Raw genomic sequence first — 22,913 nt, 5'->3', positions numbered from 1 at the left:
AGTGCACTCTATTGGCCCGTGTTACTTAAGCGTCAATTCCCACTGGGCACAAACTGGTTGCATCAACGTTGTTTCCATGTCATTTCAATGAAATTATGTTGAACCAATGTGGAATAGACATTGAATTGATGTCTGTGCCCTGTGGGTTGTCTCCCCGTGCTGTGCTGCGGTCTCTCTTTAGCTGAATGTGGCCGTTACTTTCCGCTAGAACTCCCCTGTGTCTGGGAGAAACCGTGTCACAAGGGAACTCTCTCCACACAAGTGACGCCGGACATAGTCCCCTTCAAACTGTCAGCCTTAGTTGGAGATGTAGCCTGTCCTCAAGCCTTCCAACATAAATGTTGCATTCCTGTCAATTAGCTAAGGCCAGGCAGACAGAGTACGGACATTCAGATACATGCAGAGCACAAAGTGATGCAGAAAAAGTTTTATGTTAAAACATTTTTTTCCAGAGCTGGTTCAAGGGACTTTTAAAAGAACAGAATAAATGGCGGATTGGTTCTGCTTGTGAAATGATGCCCAGGGCCATACCCAGAGTGTGTCTCTCCGTGGCTGGCTCTAAAGATTTCACTAGATAGCTGGAGGGCTGGAGAACCAATCCGGCATGCTGATCAATTCTGCAAATTAAATTCATCTGAAGTGGTGTCCCTGAACTTTTCAACTAGTTGTTGTTGAATATAATGCATTTTAAATTGCCTGGTTCCACCAGTGCCCCGATGTAGTGGCATCTCGTTTGAAGTTTTCCGCACCCCATGAGTTAAATGCTGTGTTGGGAAGATGAAGGGTCGGCCTAGGCGAAACATAAAAAATAAAAAAGCAGCAATGGAAAAACTCATAATAGCAGTAAGGTACTTTATCTGCATCAATTTAACACCGATTTCTTGGCAATAAGAGTTTCTATGCAGGGACTGTAAGCTATAACCCTCCAGACATCAACAGGCTTTCTGAAATATCATAACCCGGGCAAAAAGTAGGGGTGTTAACCTGGTGTCTTGGCTGGAATTCCTATCCTGGCCCCTCATAATGACATGGCCAGTTTCCGCTACACTGGTAATTTAGAATAAATTCAATCAATTTACCTGGCAAAATCAAGGTAAACGAATAGAACGGAATTGAACAGATAAATACGATTGACACAGCAGAGGAATCTCTGAAAAGAGAAGCACTCGGGTGAGAGAGTTGGGAAACAGTGCTCAATACAAAACACACGGTCTCTGTAATCATCTGTGGTCCTTCATGATGAGTCTCCCTTCTAAATGATATTCAATATATGATTTCAATAATCAATTATTCTTTAAAAACACATTCGAGTACGATTTATACATTAAATACGTGCTCAAATCATTTGTGTTCGTTTTCTCTGGAAAATGTATGTCGAAAATAAAAATGTTCACCACTAAAAAGGAGCAGCTGGAATGTGAGTAGGACAGATGGAAGTTTCCACCTCGATTATTTTAAAGCTAAAAATATCTTCTCAAAAATTAAAAGACCTTTGGGACTACTTGCAAAGTGCATGAGCGACAGAGACGAGCTAGGAGGACAAGCCTTCAAAAGACGACTGTGATAGCTGGTTCTGGGGAAATTTATAAATTAATGATGGAGATATTTGAGAGAGAGAGAGAGATACCACTGGCAGTTGCCTGCTCAGGACACACTAACAGTACCCAAAAGAGAAGCTTGAGGCGATTGAGCCGAGGTCATGCCAAAACACCTCAGTGCAATGTTTGGTTATGGCTATTTGGATTCAGCGGTTTGGTAGCCTAGCTGTTAAGGGTGTCGGGCCACCAACCGAAAGGTCGCTGATTCGAATCCCCAAGCTGACAATTTGAAAAATCTGTCAATGTGGCCTTGAGCAAGGAACTTAACCGTAATTGCTCCTCTAAGTCGCTCTGGATAAGAGTGTCTGCTAAATGACTAAAATGTCAATCTCATTAGTGTCATCAAACTGAGCTGTGAGAATACACACATTTTAATTGAATAGAGATAGGAGAGAGTTTGTGTCAGAAGGGCAGTGGATTCGAACCCCTGCTGATACGGTATATGTGTTCTGAAGGTTGTGGCTCTAACCACTAGACTGCACGCATACGGTATGAGCAGGGTTGGGGAGTAACGTAATCCGTAACATGTAAGGGATTACAAAAAAAAGTAARTAAACCGTTACCAGCAAAAATATTGTAATCAGATTACAGATACTTTTGAAAAACTAGATGATTACTTCAAGGATTACTTTTAAATTCAGAAAGGAATTTTGCTAAAAAATCTTTGCCATTTCTCTGTTTTCTCAATGACATTCAAATCAGCATTGAAAAAAGGCGCACGTTTTAAGTTTGTTCCACCTGAGCGAGTCTGACCACAAGTCAGAAACCACTATGATGACACACCAAATGTGTTTGATGGATCGTGGGAAAGAGCAGGAATAGGCTTTTGTAGGCTACAGTCCAAGCTATGTCTTCCAATGGTGCAACTGTTGTCAGCATCCAAAGATTATCCAATTTGAATATACGCTTGGAGGTAAGGATGACAGCAGTGGTGTAGTCTACGGCGATATGGATATCACTTATTATTGATATCTACACAGCGCATTGATGTGAATCACACTGCTGCTTTCTCATTTAGCTATTTGCGCCTCATGGATTGTGGTTGTTGTGGATGGCTGTTCACAAATCTAAATGTGTATCTGAACCCAATAATGGTTGAATTCAAGAAGTTTAAGCTGCCTATCAATCATTGTTTTTGAAACCAGTGGACAGACAATGAAAAATGCGCTCTTGCAACAGCTGCATAGCGTGGATTCCAGCCTATGGAATAAAAGTTTATTTTTTTATTGCTCAATCTAATTTATGGTGATAGACTTAAAGGGGCAATCTGTAGTTGCTACATCCATTTTTGGATTTATAAATTATATACACTGCTCAAAAAAATAAAGGGAACACTTAAACAACACAATGTAACTCCAAGTCAATCAAACTCTGTGAAATCAAACTGTCCACTTAGGAAGCAACACTGATTGACAATACATTTCACATGCTGTTGTGCAAATGGAATAGACAAAAGGTGGCAATTAGCAAGACACCCCCAAAAAAGGAGTGATTCTGCAGGTGGTGACCACAGACAACTTTTCAGTTCCTATGCTTCCTGGCTGATGTTTTGGTCACTTTTGAATGCTGGCGGTGCTCTCACTCTAGTGGTAGCATGAGACGGAGTCTACAACCCACACAAGTGGCTCAGGTAGTGCAGTTCATCCAGGATGGCACATCAATGCGAGCTGTGGCAAAAAGGTTTGCTGTGTCTGTCAGCGTAGTGTCCAGAGCATGGAGGCGCTACCAGGAGACAGGCCAGTACATCAGGAGACGTGGAGGAGGCCGTAGGAGGGCAACAACCAGCAGCAGGACCGCTACTCCGCCTTTGTGCAAGGAGGTGCACTGCCAGAGCCCTGCAAAATGACCTCCAGCAGCCACAAATGTGCATGTGTCTGCTCAAACGGTCAGAAATAGACTCCATGAGGGTGGTATGAGGGCCCGACGTCCACAGGTGGGGGTTGTGCTTACAGCCCAGCACCGTGCAGGACGTTTGGCATTTGCCAGAGAACACCAAGATTGGCAAATTCGCCAACTGGCGCCCTGTGCTCTTCACAGATGAAAGCAGGTTCACACTGAGCACATGAGCACATGTGACAGACGTGACAGAGTCTGGAGACGCCGTGGGAGAATGTTCTGCTGCCTGCAATCCTCCAGCATGACCGTTTGGCGGTGGGTCAGTCATGGTGTGGGGGTGGCATTTCTTTGTGGGGCCGCACAGCCCTCCATGTGCTCGCCAGAGGTAGCCTGACTGCCATTAGGTACCGAGATGAGATCCTCAGACCCCTTGTGGAGACCATATGCTGACATATGCACATTTGTGGCCTGCTGGAGGTCATTTTGCAGGGCTCTGGCAGTGCACCTCCTTGCACAAAGGCGGAGGTAGCGGTCCTGCTGCTTGGGTTGTTGCCCTCCTACGGCCTCCTCCACGTCTCCTGATGTACTGGCCTGTCTTCCTGGTAGCGCCTCCATGCTCTGGACACTACGCTGACAGACACAGCAAACCTTTTTGCCACAGGCTCGCATTGATTGCCATCCTGGGATGAACTGCACTACCTGAGCCACTTGTGTGGGTTGTAGACTCCGTCTCATGCTACCACTAGAGTGAGAGCACCGCCAGCATTCAAAAAGTGACCAAAACATCAGCCAGGAAGCATAGGAACTGAGAAGTTGTCTGTGGTCACCACCTGCAGAATCACTCCTTTTTTGGGGGTGTCTTGCTAATTGCCTATAATTTCCACCTTTTGTCTATTCCATTTGCACAACAGCATGTGAAATTTATTGTCAATCAGTGTTGCTTCCTAAGTGGACAGTTTGATTCATAGAAGTGTGATTGACTTGGAGTTACATTGTGTTGTTTAAGTGTTCCCTTTATTTTTTTGAGCAGTTTATATATATATACATATACACACACAGTTGAAGTCAGAAGTTTACATTAGACTTTAGCCAATACATTAATCTCAGTTTTTTACAATTCCTGACTTTTAATCCTAGTATAAATTCCCTGTTTTAGGTAAGTTAGGATCACCACTTTACTTTAATAATGTGAAATGTCCAGAATAATAGTAGGAGAATTATTTTATTTCAGCTTTTCTTTATTTCATTACACTCCCAGTGGGTCAGAAGTTTACATACACTCAATTAGTATTTGGTAGCATTGCCTTTAAATTGTTTAACTTGGGTCAAACGTTGTTGATGTCAAATGATGTCAAGCAAAGAAGCACTGCGTTTGAAGGCAAGCCTTGAAATACATCCACAGTACACCTCAATTGACTCAAATGATGTCAATTAGCCTATCAGAAGCGTCTAAAGCCATGACATAATTTTCTTGGGAATTTTCCAAGCTGTTTAAAGGCACAGTCAACTTAGTGTATGTAAAGTTTTGACCCACTGGAATTGTGATACAGTGAATTATAAGTGAAATAAAATAAAAAATACTTGTGTCATGCACAAAGTAGATGTCCTAACCGACATGTCAAAACTATAGTTTGTTAACAAGAAATTTGTGGAGTGGTTGAAAATCAAGTTTTAATGACTCCAAACTAAGTGTATGTAAACTTCCGACTTCAACTGTATATATTGATTCTTGAAGAATGTAACTTATAAATGCCTCATGAGCTTAGTTCAACTGTCACACTCCATGAGAACCCAAAATATTAGTTTGTTTTTCTCCTATGTTTGTAAACATTGTAAATGTAAACAAACACTGTATAGCCTCATAACATGGTTCAAACAATACTTTTGATATCATGGATGGTCAGTCCTTGCATCCATAGCTCTGTCTATTAATCTGAGAGTGGTTACATTTCACCAGGCCCATCCCTCAGCTTTTTACCAAAACAGAGGCGGGGCAACCGTTTTGTTATTGTTTCATCTGTGGAATAGCCTTTTACACAGCCTCATATTACCAAGATAAGAAAGTGTCGCCAACAAAAATGTAAACAATAGGCCTATAGCAAATGCAGCATATGGCATTCATTTTTCACATGTAAATGGCACTTTTCAGTAGTGCTTAAAGCATGCTATTCCTTGAGCGCCGCATTTATTTTTCAACTCGAATCAATGAGCCCAACAACAGAGTAGGGCTTGCTAATAAGTCCTTAGTTTTGGGGTTATGCTCAGGTAAGACAATTTGGCTAATCAATACTTCCATGTTTCCTATTCTTGAAGATTAAGGGGTATAACATTTATTGGAATGGCTGGAATTCTGATAGACTGGGTTTTAATGTAAAGATTTGATTTCGTATTAATAATCGTATTATTATATGTAGTAGAAAGCGATGGGTTAGAAGATGCCTACATAACAAACCCATAATGTAAAATGTAACATATGGCCAGCTATGTAAACTTTAACATTGATTTATCCTGCAATAGATGTTGTTGGTAAAATACATGTTTTTCTTCTTCTAATGCCTCTTAAGGGAAAAGTAATCTAAAAGTAACTTAATGTAATCAGATTACGTTACTGAGTTTGGGTAATTCAAAAGTTACATTACTGATTACAATTTTGGACATGTAACTGTAACGGATTACATTTAGAAAGTAACCTACCCAACCCTGGGTATGATCGTACGGCCACAATTTCCTGTTGTGAAACTGTTGGGAGTAACTTTCTGTTGTGACATTGTTGTGAGTGAGGAGAGGGACACATCTGTGGTTCACACACTAACCTGTCTTTAATGTGGATTTCCTGTCCCTGTGCGTTGCTCCCAGGGCTTATACATCTTTTAGGCGGATGTTGTCCTGCTGTAGTAGCATCCTGAGAATGGCCTCAACTTGCAGTTTTGATTTTCAGCTTCAGTGGCTTGAAATTTGATGGCATTGCAGGGAAGGGTTTAGAAATGTTCCTTGTCTATCTATTTGTAATACAGAAACAGTCTTGTATCGTGCTTTATGAAGATGGCTAATTTAGTGCTGTACCTTGGTTCTCCATTTTAACACCAACGTAAAATGTAAAGCTTGCATGGCAAGCATTTTAAAGCTATCATTAAACTTCCCAGGTGCAGTTATTATTCGTAAGCCACATTCTATATCATTTAAACCTACAACACCCATAAGACACCTTGCTTCCTTGTGCGTTAGCCTATCATAATCCTCCAACAGTGTCTGATAGAGGATTATTATGTGTCAGGGCATTAGCAAGGATTGTTTGTTTATAAACCGAGGGGTCAGGGGAATCAATGGGTCAGAAGGTAGAGTAGTGTGCTCTAATTCCCTTGGCATGGCAGTGAGTGAGCATCCCAGAGGTTTAATGCTCTCCTGCCCTGGTATGATCACATAGCTGCTGTAATCCACCTCACACACTGGCCACCAACCAGCATCACTTTATGTTTGTATAGTGTATGCATGTGAGCTTTTTCTCAGGTACAAGGATTTATTCAAACTCAGCTTTTGTTGTATAGTGACATATAAGTAATATATCACCATAGTGCCAAAAAAGTAATATGTCACCTCAAGTGACATGTAATTAATATGTCAGCATAAGTGACATACAGGTAACTGCCAAAATAATAGTAACACTTGAATAAATGAGGCATACAAAGTATATTGAAAGCAGGCGCTTTCACACAGGTGTGCTTCCTGAGTTAGGTAATTAACATCCCATCATGCTTAGGGTCATGTATAAATATGCTGGACAGGCCATTATTTTGGCTACCATGGCTATGCTCCCATAGGATGACAATGCCCCCATCCACAGGGCACGAGTGGTCACCGAATGGTTTGATGAGCATGAAAACGATGTAAACCATATGCCATGGCCGTCTGTCACCAGATCTCAACCCATTTGAACACGTATGGGAGATTCTGGAGCGGCGCATGAGACAGTGTTTTCCACCACCATCCACAAAACAAAAAATGATGGAATTTCTTCTGGAAGAATGGTGTTGAATCCCTCCAATAGAGTTCCATACTCTAAGCATGCGTGACCAACTGGCAAGTGTCTTCACTGACATTTTCAACCTGTCCCTGACTGAGTCTGTAATACCAACTTGTTTCAAGCAGACCACCGTAGCCCCTGTGCCTAAGAACACTAAGGTAACCTGCCTAAATGACTACCGACCCGTAGCACTCACGTCTGTAGCCATGAAGTCCTTTGAAAGGCTGGTCACGGCTCACATCAAAACCATTTCCCCAGAAACCCTAGACCCACTCCAATTTGCATTCCGCCCCAACAGATCCACAGATGATGCAATCTCTATTGCACTCCACACTGCCCTTTCCCACCTGGACAAAAGGAACACCTACGTGAGAATGCTATTCATTGACTACAGCTCAGCGTTCAACACCATAGTACCCACAAAGCTAATCACTTAGCTAAGGACCCTGGGACTAAACACCTTCCTCTGCAACTCGATCCTGAAATTCCTGACGGGCCGCCCCCAGGTGGTAAGGGTAGGCAACAACACATCTGCCATGCTGATCCTCAAACCTGGGTCCCCTCAGGGGTGTGTACTTAGTCCCCTCCTGTACTTCCTGTTCACCCACGACTGCTTGGCCAAACACAACTCCAACACCATCATTAAGTTTGCTGACGACGCAACAGTGGTAGACCTGATCACCGACAATGATGAGACTACAGTATAGGAAGGAGGTCTGTGTGGTGCCAGGATAACAACCTCTCCCTCAACGTGATCAAGACAAAGGAGATGATTGTGGACTACAGGAAAAGGAGGACAGAGAACGCCCCCATTCTCATCGAAGGGGGTTTTATGCAGCAGGTTGAGAGCTTCAAGTTCCTTGGTGTCCACATCACCAACAAACTATCATGGTCCAAACACACTAAGACAGTCGTGAAGAGGGCACGACAAAGCCTATCCCCCCTCAGAAGACTGAAAAGATTTGGCATGGGTCCTCAGATCCTCAAAAAGTTCTACAGCTGCACCATCGAGAGCATCCTGACTGGTTGCATCACTGCCTGGTATGGCAACTGCTCGGCCTCTGACCGCAAGGCACTACAGAGTGCGTGTGGCCCAGTACATCACTGGGGCCAAGCTTCCTGCCATCCAGGACCTCTATACCAGGCAGTGTCAGAGGAAGGCTCTAAAAACCCTAGTCAGACTGTTCTCTCTGCTACTGCACAGCAAGCGGTACCAGAGAGCCAAGTCTAGGCCCAAAAGGCTTCTTAACAGCTTCTACCCCTAAGCCATAAGACTCCTGAACAGCTAATTAAATGGCTACTCGGAATATTTACATTGTCCCACCCCCACCCCCTCTTTTACGCTGCTGCTACTCTCTGTTTATTATCTATGCATAGTCACTTTACCTCTACCTACATGTACATATTACCTCAATTACCTCAACTAACCTGTGCCCCCGCACATTGACTTTGTACCGGTACCCCCTATATATAGCTTCGCTACTGTTATTTTACTGCTGCTCTATAATTATTAGTAAAAAAAAATATATATATATATATTTTTTTACTTATCTATTTTTTTTTTACTTAACACTTATTTTTCTGAAAACTGCATTGTTGGTTAAGGGCTTGTAAGTAAGCATTTCACTGTTGTATTCAGTGCATGTGACAAATACAATTTGATTTGATTCGACACTTGTAGAATCCATGCCAAGGTGCATCGTGGTGGCCCAAAGCCCTATTAAAACACTATGTTGGTGTTTCCTTTGTTTTGACAGTTGCCTGTACTTTGGTTAAATGTCACTATTTTGACATATTCAAATGGGACCATGTTGCTTTTGTATACTGTAGGCAGAGGAAATTCCAACATAAGCACTGTGAGTGTGTTCTTGTTACCATAAATTCCCCTATAGACTAGAAGGAATAGAGACATAACCTCTTGAACCTGGTAGAGCTGACGATTGGAGGTTATGCCCCTGATCATAGTAATGGCTTCCAATTCCGAGATATTCTTTGGTTGAAGACTATTATGTTTGATGTTTGTGATGAAATCACTGAATATTACACTGCTCTAGTGAAAACAGGTAGACCAGGAAAGTGTCTTGACCAGATAATTACCATTCTCTAAAAATACATGGAGGATATTCTTCTCTATGTAATTTAGAAAAATGGCACATAGTTGCACCCAGCGTGTCGTCTGGCGCTCTGTAATGGTGACTTCCACGTTTCATCCCTCGAGGTACGGTTACTGACCTCCGTCGATAGCTTTCATGTGCCTGGGAATTATACTTTCACTTTGATATATTTAGTGTGCCAGCGTGAGGTGTGCAAAATTTAAATGCTTTGAAAAGGGTTTTCTGTTTATTGGCATTTCAATGTTAGAAGCTTTTAAATGTTAAGGGAGGTGGTGTGCTCTCACTCATGGCTGTTTGGCTGTATGTGACGCAGCCAGTGGTTAGTGTATGTTTTCTTTTTAACCCAGAAAACCCAACTCAGGGGACACTGCAGTACAACCTCAATCAAGCGCCACTGTACTACAAAATGCCTTGTTTGTCTAGATTCTCTTCCTCTGGAACCGGTCGTTCTATTGCAATTTCATGCTGTTTTTCTGACATTAAGCACAATTAATAGATATTTAAACCACCGTTCAAGAGTTTGGGGTCACTTAGAAATGTCCTTGTTTTTGAAAGAAAAGCATTTTTTGCCCATTAAAATAACATCAAATTGATCAGAAATACAGTGTAGACATTGTTAATGTTGTTAATGACTATTGTAGCTGGTAACTGACATTTTTTATAGAATATCTACATAGGCGGACAGAGGTCCATTATCAGCAACCATCACTCCTGTGTTCCATTGGCACGTTGTGTTAGCTAATCCAAGTTTACCCTTTTGCAATTATGTTAGCACAGCTGAAAACTGTTGTGCTGATTAAAGAAGCAATAAAACAGGCCTTCTTTAGACTAGTTAAGTATCTGGAGCATCAGGATTTGTAGGTTTGATTAAAGCTCAAAATGGCCAGAAACAAATAACTTTCTTCTGAAATTCGTCAGTCTATTCTTGTTCTGAGAGATGAAGGCTATTCCATGCGAGAAATTGCCAAGAAACTGAAGATCTCGTACAACGCTGTGTACTGCTCCCTTCACAGAACAGCGCAAACTGTCTCTAACCAGAATAGAAAGAGGAGTGGGAGGCCCCGGTGCACACCTGAGCAAGAGGAGAAGTACATTACAATGTCTAGTTTGAGAAACAGAAGCCTCACAAGTCCTCAGCTGGCAGCTTCATTAAATAGTACCCGCAAAACACCAGTCTCAACGTCAACAGTGAAGAGGCGACACGGGGATGCTGGCCTTGAGTTGATACTGGTGTTTTTTTTTTTTTGCTGTGATTTTCTGATGCCTAGTTTTAATGAAATCTGTAAAGGAATCATCCAGAGAGATCTTCAGAGAAGCAGCGGAATATAGAGACACTACTGCATTAAACATGCCACAAGTTTTTTACAGCCATAGGTAATTCATAACCTGACAGGGTGCTCTCTCTCTCACTCTCACTCTTACTCACAAACACACACACAAATGATGTATCTTTTGATGACGTGCTTCATAAAGCCATCGATTCGCTTCCACCTAAGATGTATGTTTCTAAACATAGAACTGATGAATATACTGTACATCGTCAAAAGATCTCAGAATATGTATGCAGCACAGGTTCAGTCTGGCAAAAATGTGTTTAAACTAAACATGAATAAGGTTGTAGCTAAGTGATGGACAGCGACTAGCAACGGTATATTTAACACACTGTAGAAGTTTATTACATGATATTTTACTTCTCCACCAGAGGACATCCAGGTTAATGTGTGCTGAGTGTCTGAAGTGATCCTTAATGGTGTGTTGTCTACACAAAGTTTTCACCAGTTCCCTTTCCTCACCAACTTAAACAAGAGCCAAATGACTTTCCAAGGCCGTGCAACATTACTTGAGTATGAACGAGCAKGTCGGGTCTGATGTGTGTAAGAACTGCAGAGTGATGGTTGTAAGCATGAACAGTGAGCATGCAGGAGATCCCATCTGTACATGGTTACAGCAGATTTCACTGGCCTCAGAGCCGGGGCCCCTGTCATAGAAGGGAGAAGGGCCACTGCAATGTGCGTATTATGGGGGGGGGGGATATTGCCTACTAGATTTAATTGGTCATACGTCCCCATAATCCACTAAACTGTCCTCAGTCACTGACCACACTTCGAAACCACTCTCTCAGAGAAAAATGTGATAACCTCTACCTTCACGTCACTGTTTTACGACATCATGATCACATCTTTGCAAATGATGCGCAAACAGACCAATCACAAGACACAAGCTTAGTTTGGTCTCAGCACAGTTTTCCCTCTCTGTTCCAATGCAGACATGGTCATGCAACACCAACCAACAGCAGAATTAATATGATGCACATAATAAACAATGCTACAATGTACAGACTTACACTATATATACAAAAGTACACGTGTATAAAATCGGGCACATAGCAATGCAATCACCACAGACAAACATGGGCAGTAGAATGGCCCGTACTGAAGAGCTCAGTGACCTTCAAAGTGGCACCGTCATGGGATGCCACCTTTGCAAAAAGTCAGTTTGTCAAATTTCTGCCCTGCTAGAGCTGCCCCGGTCAACTGTAAGTGCTGTTATTGTGAAGTGGAAACGTCTAGGAGCAACAACGGCTCGGCCGCAAGTCACAGAACCGGACCGGCGAGTGCTGAATTGCGCAAAAATTGTCTGTCCTCTGTTGCAACACTCACTACTGAGTTCCAAACTGCCTCTGGAAGCTACGTCAGCACAAGAACTGTTCGTTGGGAGCTTCATGAAAGTGGTGTAAAGTGGTGTAAAGCTCTCCACCTTTGGACTCTGGAGCAGTGGAAACGCGTTCTCTGGAGTGATGAGTCACACTTCCTCATCTGGCAGTCCGACCGACAAATCTGGGTTTGGCAGATGTCAGGAGAACGCTACTTGCCCCAATGCATAGTGCCAACTGTACAGAGCCCTGACCTCAAAACCATCGAACACCTTTGGGATGAATTGGAACGCCGACTGTGAGCCAGGCCTAATCGCCCAACATCAGTGCCCTACCTCACTAATGCTCTTGTGGCTGAATGTAAGTGGGTCCCCGCAGCAATGTTCCAACGTCTAGTGGAAAGCCTTCCCAGAAGAGTGGAGGCTGTTGTAGCGGCAAAGGGGGGACCAACTCCATATAAACGGCCATGATTTTGGAATGAGATATTCAACGAGCAGGTGTCCACATACTTTTGTCCATGTAGTGTATCTATCAGCCCTGATATTAGTTGTGTCCCAGATCCCTGGTCCAGCGGTGTGTTACCTATTAGTGTGTGTTATCCCACAGCAGAAAGGATTTTAAGTAGATTCAGGCTATTGAGGGGCTTTAAGCTAGCGTGGGGCGTAATTTAACAGCCGCGGTTCGCAAGTACCACATGGACGCGAGACAATGTGTAAAATATTAAAGTGCTCCTCTGTTTATTTGCCCCAAATCGTTCGCTAAGACAGGCTTTTCGGCAGATTACAACCCTCAGGTCCCTATGCAGTGATTTATAGATTATAGATAGCTTTGGGTTTATGTATTCACGAGACTCAGTGGACAGCAAGCCTCTTTGGCCCTACCTCACATGAACAAATTCTCTCCTCCCTCTACTTCCCTTCTTGTTCTCCTCTTTCCCTCCATCTCTCTTCTTTTATCTCCAGCCTCTCATCATCCCTCGGTCTGCTCTGCCCTCATCCCGCCACAATAATTTCTCTTTTTCCTCCCTGTATGGTCACACTTCCTGCTCCTCTTCCCTCTCCTCCCTCTGAGCCATACTTCACTCTTGTTCTGTGGATCCTGAGTAAAAATACAGCACAGTGTTATGGCCATGGGAATGAGCTAATGACTAGAGTTGAAAAGGTATTTGGTTTGAAGCCCTGGTCCTGCGTGCTGTCTGTTTAGGTCCCCTGTGGTTGTTTTTCAGTTGTCCAATATGCAATTAACATCAATCTAGTCAATATGGGTAATTAGCCATGCACAATTAATTATTAATTAATTAATCCCTGCATGTTATCACAGCTGTAATTAGCCCAAACCAACAATAACCATGCAATTGCCATGTTGTCTCCTCTCTCAATGCCAACATGAAGAGTAATTCCTGTGTTCATAGATACTGGAGGGAGTGTCTGTATCCCATCATGCATAACAACTGAGATGTCCCCTCCCCTTTTTAAAAGAGAAAAGGCATGTCCCAATAATCTCTCCTTCCTAAAGTGTGCACCACAGGAGGTTGGTGGCACGTTAATTGGGGAGAACGGGCTCATGGTAATGACTGGAGCGAAATTAGTGGAATACAAATACATCAAACACATGGTTTCCAGGTGTTTAATACCATTCCATTTTCTCTGTTCCGGCAATTATTATGAGCTGTCCTCCYCTCTGCAGCCTCCTGTGGTGTGCACTCATTCACATCTTCACACAAAATTAAAAGCATCGGGTTGGTGTTGGAATGGGCTAGGTAGAGTACCTCATGATAAACTGTAGACCACACTGTCTACCAAGAGAGTTTTCATCTATATTTTTCGTAGCCTTCTATTTACCACCACAAACCGATGCTGGCACGAAGACTGCACTCAAAGAGCTGTATAAGGCCATAAGTAAACAAGAAAATGCGTAATCCAGAAGCGGCGCTCCTAGTGTCCGGGGACTTTAATGCAGGAAAACTTTTACCTAATTTCTACCAGAATGTCACATGTGCAACCAGAGGGGGAAAAAACTATAGACCACCTTAACTCCACACACAAGGCTCTCCCTCACCCTCCATTTGGCAAATCTGACCGTAATTATATCCTCCTGATTCCTGCTTACAAGCGAAAACTAAAGCAGGGAAGTACCAGTGGCTCGATCAATACGTCAGATGATGCGGATGCTACGCTACAGGACTGTTTTGCTAGCACATACTGGAATATGTTCCGGAATTCAACCAATGGCATTGAGGAGTATACCACCTCAGTCACCGGCTTCATCAATAAGTGCATCGATGATGTCGTCCCCACAGCCATGCCATGGATTACGGGCAACATCTGCACCGAGCTAAAGGCTAGAGCTGCCGCTTTCAAGGAGCGGGACACTAATCCGGACGCTTATAAGAAATCCCGCTATGCCCTCAGACGAACCATCACACAGGCAAAGCGTCAATACAGGACCAAGCTTGAATCCTGCAAACTATTACGGACTACAAACAGAAACCCAGCTGCGAAATGCCTTTTATGTTCCCTTCGAGGCAAGCAACACTGAAGCATGCATGAGAGCACTAGCTGTTCCGGACGACTGTGTGATCACGCTCTCCGTAGCCGATGTGAGCAAGACCTTTAAACAGGTCAACATTCACAAGGCCACTGGGCCAGATGGAATACCAGGATGTGTACTCAGAGCATGCGTGGAACAACTGGCAAGTGTCTTCACTTACATTTTCAAACCTCTCCCTGACCGAGTCTGTAATACCTACAAGTTTCAAGCAGACCACCATAGTCCCTGTGCCCAAGAAAGCGAAGGTAACCTGCCTAAATGACTACCGCCCCGTAGCACCCACGTCGGTAGCCATGAAGTGCTTTGGAAGGCTGGTCATGGCTCACATCAACACCATCATCTCGGAAACCCTAGACCCACTCCAATTCGCATACCGCCCCAACAGATCCACAGATGATACAATCTCAATCACACGCCACACTGCCCTTTCCCACCTGGACAAAAGGAACACCTACTATGTGAGAATGCTGTTCATTGACTACAGCTCAGTGTTCAACACTATAGTGTCCACAAAGATAATCACTAAGCTAAGGACCCCGGGACTAAACACCTCCCTCTGCAACTGGATCCTGGACTTCCTGACGGGCCACCCCAAGTGGTAAGGGTAGACAACCACACATATGCTACGCTGATCCTCAAAACGGGGGCCCCTCAGGGGTGCGGGCATGGTCCCCTCCTGTATTCCCTGTTCACCCACGACTGCGTGGCCAAGCACGACTCCAACACCATCATTACGTTTGCTGACGACAACAGTGGTAGGCCTGATCACCGTCAATGATGAGACAGCCTATAGGGAGGAGGTCAGAGACCTGGCAGTGTGGTGCCAGGACAACAACCTCTCCCTCAACATGATCAAAACAAATGAGATGTTCGTGGACTACAGGAAAAGGCGCGCTGAACACGCTCCCATTCACATTGACAGGCTGTAGCGGAGCGGGTCGAGACTTTTAAGTTCCTTGGTGTCCACATCACCAACAAACTATCATGGTCCAAACACACCAAGACAGTCGCGAACAGTGGTGGAAAAAGTACCCATCGTCATACTTGAGTAAAGTAAAAATACCTTAATAGAAAATGACTCAAGTAAAAGTTGAAAGTCACCCAGTAAAATTCTAGTTGAGTAAAAGTCTAAAAGTATTTGATTTTAAATATACTTAAGTATCAAAAGTGAAAAGTCATTTAAAAGTCCTATTAAGCAAACCAGACAGCACCATTTTCTTGTTTTTTTAAATGTATGGATAGCCAGGGGCACACTCCAACACTCAGACATAATTAACAAACAAAGCATGTGTGCTATGAGTCCGTTAAGTCAGAGGCAGTAGGGATGACCAGGGATGATCTCTTGATAAGTGCGTGAATTGGACCATTTTCCTTCCCTGCTAAGCATGCAAAATGTAAAAAGTACTTTTGGGTGTCAGCGAAAATGTATGGAGTAAAAAGTACATTATTTTCTTTGGGAATGTAGTGAAGTAAAAGTAAAATTTTTCATGATTATCAATTGTGAAGTACATATACCCCAAAAAACAACTTAAGAAGTACTTTAAATGTTTTTTTTTACTTAAGTACTTTACACCACTGGTCGTGAAGAGGGCACGACAACACCTTTTCTCCCCCAGGAGACTGATTTGGCATGGGTCCCCAGATCCTCAAAAAGTTCTACACTACAGAATGCTATGGTAGCCATGTTGGTTAAGCGTGCCTTGAATTCTAAATAAATCACTGACAGTGTCACCAGCAAAGCACCACCACACCATCACACCTCCTCCTCCATGCTTCACGGTGGGAACAACACATGCGAAGATCATCTGTTCACCTACTCTGCGTCTCACATTCTCACATCACTATTTTTAGCCCATTTACTCCCAAACTTCATGGTATCCAATTGGTAGTTGGAGTCTTGTCTCATCGCTGCAACTCTCGTACGGACTCGGGAGAGGCAAAGGTCGAGAGCTGTGCCTCCTCCGAAACACAACCCAACCAAGACGCACTGCTTTTTGACGAAATTCCCACTGAACCCGGAAGCCAGCCACACCAATGTGTTTGAGGAAACACTGTACAGCTGGTGACCGTGTCAGTGTGCACTGTGCCCATCCCGCCACAGGAGTTGCTAGTGCGCGATGGGACAAGGACATCCCTGCCGGCCAAACCCTCCCCTAACCTGGACAACGCCGAGCCAATTGTGCACCGCCCCATGGGTCTCCTGGTCGCGGCCAGCTGCGACAGAGCCTGGACTCAAACCTAGAATCTCTAGTGGCACAGCTAGCACTGCGATGCAGTGCCTTAGACCACTGCGTCACTCGGGAGGCCATTAAATATTTTATTAACTCTATTTCTTGAACTGCATTGTTGGTTAAGGGCTCGTATGTAAGCATTTCACACTAAGGTCTACACCTGTTGTATTCAGCGCATGTGACAAATAGTGGCCTACCACTTTGAGTCTGAGCCGTTGTTGCTCTTAGATGTTTCCACTTCACAATAACAGCACTAACAGTTGCCCGGGGCAGCTTTAGCAGGGCAAACATTTGACAAACTGATTTGACAAAGATGGCATCCTATGACTGCCACGTTGAAAGTCACTGAGCTCTTCATTACAGGCCATTCTACTGCCAATGTTTGTCTATAGAGATTGCATGGATGTGTGCTCGATTTTATACACCTGTCAGCAACGAGTGTGGCTGAAATTGCCATATCCACTAATTTGAAGGGGTGTCCAAATACTTTTGTATATATAGTGTACCTGTCATTTCCTTTCAAATCTACAAAGGGAATAAAAAAAGAATCCATTTTATACTCATCATCTCCAGCACCACCCCAACATTAACATATGTGAAAATGTTTATGTTTTGTAGTAAAAAAGATAAGTGTTTCCAATGACATCATCGGTGTGCATCGTGTGATTTTAACCAATTATGAGCAGGCATTGCCTAGCAATTGGTTGATGATGTCATTGGAAACACTTATCTTCTTCACTACAAAACATAGAAACACACCATTTTCATATATGTTGGATGTTGGGGTGGTGTAGATGATGAATATGAAGCTAAACATTTTTGAAATTTCCCTTTAAGTGTACAAGAAAGGAAAGATTATTGAAACGCAACCAACATCCTCATTTAGGACCTAGAGAGGAAGGCCTGTTCATATTCATAGATCATAATCAGTGAGTGAATAACAAGGGATCAGCCAACCTCCCATGTGTGGACAAGGCTGACATTTTCACTTTAAAATTAGCACAGGTATTTCATGACACTCTCCAGAAAGAAAGAAAGAAACAGAAATGAGTGGCATTGTTGGGTCTGAGGTTGTTTTGAACAGGGGTTTCAATACATTGAAGGTATGCTTCAGCTGTCTTATTGAAATTGCCTATTGACTTTTAGCTGTGACTAAAGCTTTAGGAGAGTGTAAGAGGGACTGTAATATGGTGGTGGGTGCAGAAAGCGATGGCTTCGCTATTAGAGGGAACACAATAGAAAATTGAGGGTGGTTGAAAATGACAGAGAGCCCCATTGAGCCAACCATCCTTTTGCTCACACAGCCACAAGAGATGCTATTTTCAATTGTTAAAAATGGTGTCTAGATAAAAGGGTGAACGCCTGCTCGACCCAGCTATAACTGATTATATGGCTATGCATGGCAAAATGAGCGCAGTTTTAATTCATCCTTGTTTAACAGTAGGATGAAAAATTCATTGCACATTGGTATGCAGATGAGCCTGTGTTGTAGTCATAGTTAATAAACCGTTAAAGGGAGTTGGTTTTAGCTGTGCCGTTAAAGTGTGAGCTCAGGAATAAACGGCATACTTCCCTTTAGATATCTGACAGACACCTCAGGAGAGACCAGTTGACTGTAGATGGAGAGGTCAACGTGAATCTTTTAGAAATGCATACATGGTTGAGAGAGTCAGCCACCGAGGCACATTTCACACACGACTGCACAGCATGGTAAGGGCTGTACTGCCTCTATCTTGAGGAGAGTCAGTCAGTCAGTGTACTGGCACAGTGCAGCAGGATTACAAAGGAAAGAACTACAACACTTTGCTTGAGCTTCCTCTACCCACTCTACTTTCCTCCTTTGTGGTAAAAGACCTGGGTTCAAATACTATCTGAAATKATTTAAAATACTTTAGCTGGGCATCATTGAGCTTGCCTGTTGCAAAGGAACCGGTAGAATAGCTTTGAAACAGCAAACCCTAACCATTTGGCACTCCAGGCAGACTGAAGCAAACTCAAAAAATATTGGAATTTTTTCAAATAGTATTTGAACCCTGATCTGCCATGGTATCTGAAAAACAATTCTAAGTTAACATCTGGAGCATACCACCATGTCTTACATCCCTGATCTAACACCATTACCACTTGTTTGCATGCTGTCAGCTGTAATTTTGGGCAGAGGGTTCGAATCCAAAGGCTTGTAAGGTTCTGTATTTATTTTCTTAGTCAACCTTGTGTTCTGTTTCTTTGTGTTCTTGAACGTAGCCCCGTCTTTCATTTTTGTTCATTGATTTCACCTGTTAGTTATTCACCTGGTCTCATCAGCTCCTTATTTAGTTCAGTTCATTCTGTTTGTGCCTTTGTGGGGTATTGTTCGTTTTGACTCTACTAAGCCTTTTCCTAGCTCGTTTGTGAGAACCAGTTATAGCCTTCAGTCCTAGTTTTGATTCACCTGTCTGTTTGCCTACCTGTGTATGACCATTGCCTGCCTGTGACCACGATTCCTGCCTTCTGCAAAGACGAATTAAACACCTGCCGTGCTCTGCGTGTGAATTTACACCTTTTTCTCCCTGAGTATTCATTACAGTTGCCTGGGGAGCAGTAAAATACTTTATTTTACATTTTATTTGGTTGTCTTACATCCTGCCTACAGTACCGAGGACTCAGGTGGACTGTGTGTATAAAATAGAAACTAACAGTGATGACGTGTTTTGGAGAAAATCACACATGCCATAGATGATTTTCAAAACAGCATTCCAATACAGCCTTTTACAGTACAAAATATACCAAGGGTAACTGTGTGTTTTTRTTTGCTGAAAGACAGTCCTCTGGAAAGCCTCAGTTCGTTCAGAGCTTTGTGGAATCCTTAATGCCCTCACTGTCCCTAGGCACTGTCAGGGTGCCGTTTCCAACTGGTTTCCTTGGCAATGGGTCTTTGAGAGAGGGCTAGCTGGTGCCAGGACACTGGGGGTTTTGATTGTCCTGCTGCATGGCTCATTATCATCGGAATACATCATGTTTCCTGCCACCATGTCACGGGAACAAGAGGCCCCCTGTTCCACTGGCCAGAGCCTGGGTGAAGCCTGGGTGAAGCCTGGGCCCAGTGTGGTTGGTTGGGTGGTTTCTTGACTTTTCACTGGCACTTCTTACCAGACGTTTGTGAGCTGCTGCTGCATCACATCTCCTCCATATTCCGACCTGTAGATCTGGGGCACAATATTAAAGGGATAGTTTGCTGTTTTGAAGATTGAGCTTTTTCGACTTTCCTAAAGTGAACTATCCATTTAACCTGGCTCGGTGGTGTTTCTCTGCCAAAGTGATGGTGTAAGTGCTAAAACACTTCACAACCTTAACTTAAGCCTTATTAACTGATCGTGCCCAGGGCCGGCTCCAGGACTAAGAGCCCCCGGCCCAAAGCGACCACTTTCTTTTTTTAAGGAATTCAGTCGGGGTTTCAACTTACTGTTGAGAGTTAGAATAGTAGAATACACAGAATGTAAGTTAGAAATGTGGTTGTGCATCAGCAGTTTTTCTCTTGTGTCAGTCACTGACAGTCACTCAATCAGTCATGTCAGCTAACAATTTTTAGGTTGTTAAGTTAGGCTAGCCGGTTATCTAAACTTGTAGTAGTCATGGCCAAATACCAACCTCCAGGGCCCCCATTGATTTTGTTAGTCACTCTCAGTCAGATATCATTAACATGGCATAAGTCATGACAAAATTAGTAGAATTGCATAAAAGTTGTTATAAAATTGCAACAAAATAAATCGTCCCATGGCATACAGTGCATTGGGAAAGTATTCAGACCCCTTGACTTTTGACACATTTTGTTATGTTACAGCCTTATTCTACAATGGATTAAATCGTTTTTGCCTCCCATAAATCAACACACAATACCACATAATGACAAAGCAAAAACAGTTCTTTTGAAATCTTACAAATGTGTATATACTGTATATATATACACTGCTCAAAAAAATAAAGGGAACGCTTAAACAACACAATGTAACTCCAAGTCAATCACACTTCTATGAAATCAAACTGTCCACTTAGGAAGCAACACTGATTMACAATAAATTTCACATGCTGTTGTGCAAATGGAATAGACAAAAGGTGGAAATTATAGGCAATTAGCAAGACACCCCCCAAAAAGGAGTGATTCTGCAGGTGGTGACCACAGACCACTTCTCAATTCCTATGCTTCCTGGCTGATGTTTTGGTCACTTTTGAATGCTGGCGGTGCTCTCACTCTAGTGGTAGCATGAGACGGAGTCTACAACCCACACAAGTGGCTCAGGTAGTGCAGTTCATAACAGGATGGCACATCAATGCGAGCTGTGGGCAAAAAAGGTTTGCTGTGTCTGTCAGCGTAGTGTCCAGAGCATGGAGGCGCTACCAGGAGACAGGCCAGTACATCAGGAGACGTGGAGGAGGCCGTAGGAGGGCAACAACCCAGCAGCAGGACCGCTACCTCCGCCTTTGTGCAAGGAGGTGCACTGCCAGAGCCCTGCAAAATGACCTCCAGCAGGCCACAAATGTGCATGTGTCTCTTCAAACGGTCAGAAACAGACTCCATGAGGGTGGTATGAGGGCCGACGTCCCACAGGTGGGGGTTGTGCTTACAGCCCAGCACGTGCAGGACGTTTGGCATTTGCCAGAGAACACCAAGATTGGCAAATTCGCCACTGGCGCCCTGTGCTCTTCACAGATGAAGCAGGTTCACACTGAGCACATGAGCACATGTGACAGACGTGACAGAGTCTGGAGACGCCGTGGAGAATGTTCTGCTGCCTGCAACATCCTCCAGCATGACCGGTTGGCGGTGGGTCAGTCAATGGTGTGGGGTGGCATTTCTTTGTGGGGCCGCACAGCCCTCATGTGCTCGCCAGAGGTAGCCTGACTGCCATTAGGTACCAAGATGAGATCCTCAGACCCCTTGTGAGACCATATGCTGACACATGCACATTTGTGGCTGCTGGAGGTCATTTGCAGGGCTCTGGCAGTGCACCTCCTTGCACAAAGGCGGAGGTCAGCGGTCCTGCTGCTGGGTTGTTCCCCCCTACGGCCTCCTCCACGTCTCCTGATGTACTGGCCTGTCTCCTGGTAGCGCCTCCATGCTCTGGACACTACGCTGACAGACACAGCAAACCTTTTTGCCACAGCTCGCATTGATGTGCCATCCTGGTTGAACTGCACTACCTGAGCCATTGTGTGGGTTGTAGACTCCGTCTCATGCTACCACATAGAGTGAGAGCACCGCCAGCATTCAAAAGTGACCAAAACATCAGCCAGGAAGCATAGGAACTGAGAAGTTGTCTGTGGTCACCACCTGCCGAATCACTCCTTTTTTGGGGTGTCTTGCTAATTGCCTATAATTTCCACCTTTTGTCTATTCCATTTGCCAACAGCATGTGAAATTTATTGTCAATCAGTGTTGCTTCCTAAGTGGACAGTTTGATTTCCCAGAAGTGTGATTGACTTGGAGTTACATTGTGTTGTTTGTGTTCCTTTATTTTTTTTGAGCAGTGTATATATGGTAAATTGATTGGAAATGATTTGAAAAGACACACACCTGTCTATATAAGGTCCCACAGTTGACCGTGCATGTCAGAGCAAAAACCAAGCCATGAGGTCGAAGGAATTGTCCGTAGATCTGGGGAAGGGTAGCGAACAATTTCTGCAGCATTGAAGGTCCCCAAGAACACAGTGGCCTCCATCATTCTTAAACGGAAGAAGTTTGGAACCACCAAGACTCTTCCTAGACCTGGCTGCCCCGGGCCAAACTGAGCAATCGGGGGAGAAGGGCCTTGGTCAGGGAGGTGACCAAGATACCAATGGTCACTCTGACAGAGCTCCAGAGTTCCTCTGTGGAGATGGGAGAACCTTCCAGAAGGACAACCATCTCAGCAGCACTCCACCAATCAGGCCGTT

Source organism: Salvelinus sp. IW2-2015, linkage group LG4p (genome assembly GCF_002910315.2).
Source record: "Salvelinus sp. IW2-2015 linkage group LG4p, ASM291031v2, whole genome shotgun sequence".
NCBI classification, from domain to species: Eukaryota; Metazoa; Chordata; class Actinopteri; order Salmoniformes; family Salmonidae; genus Salvelinus; species Salvelinus sp. IW2-2015.
The sequence above is the reverse complement of the archived record's forward strand: the minus strand, read 5'-3'. Positions refer to the sequence as shown.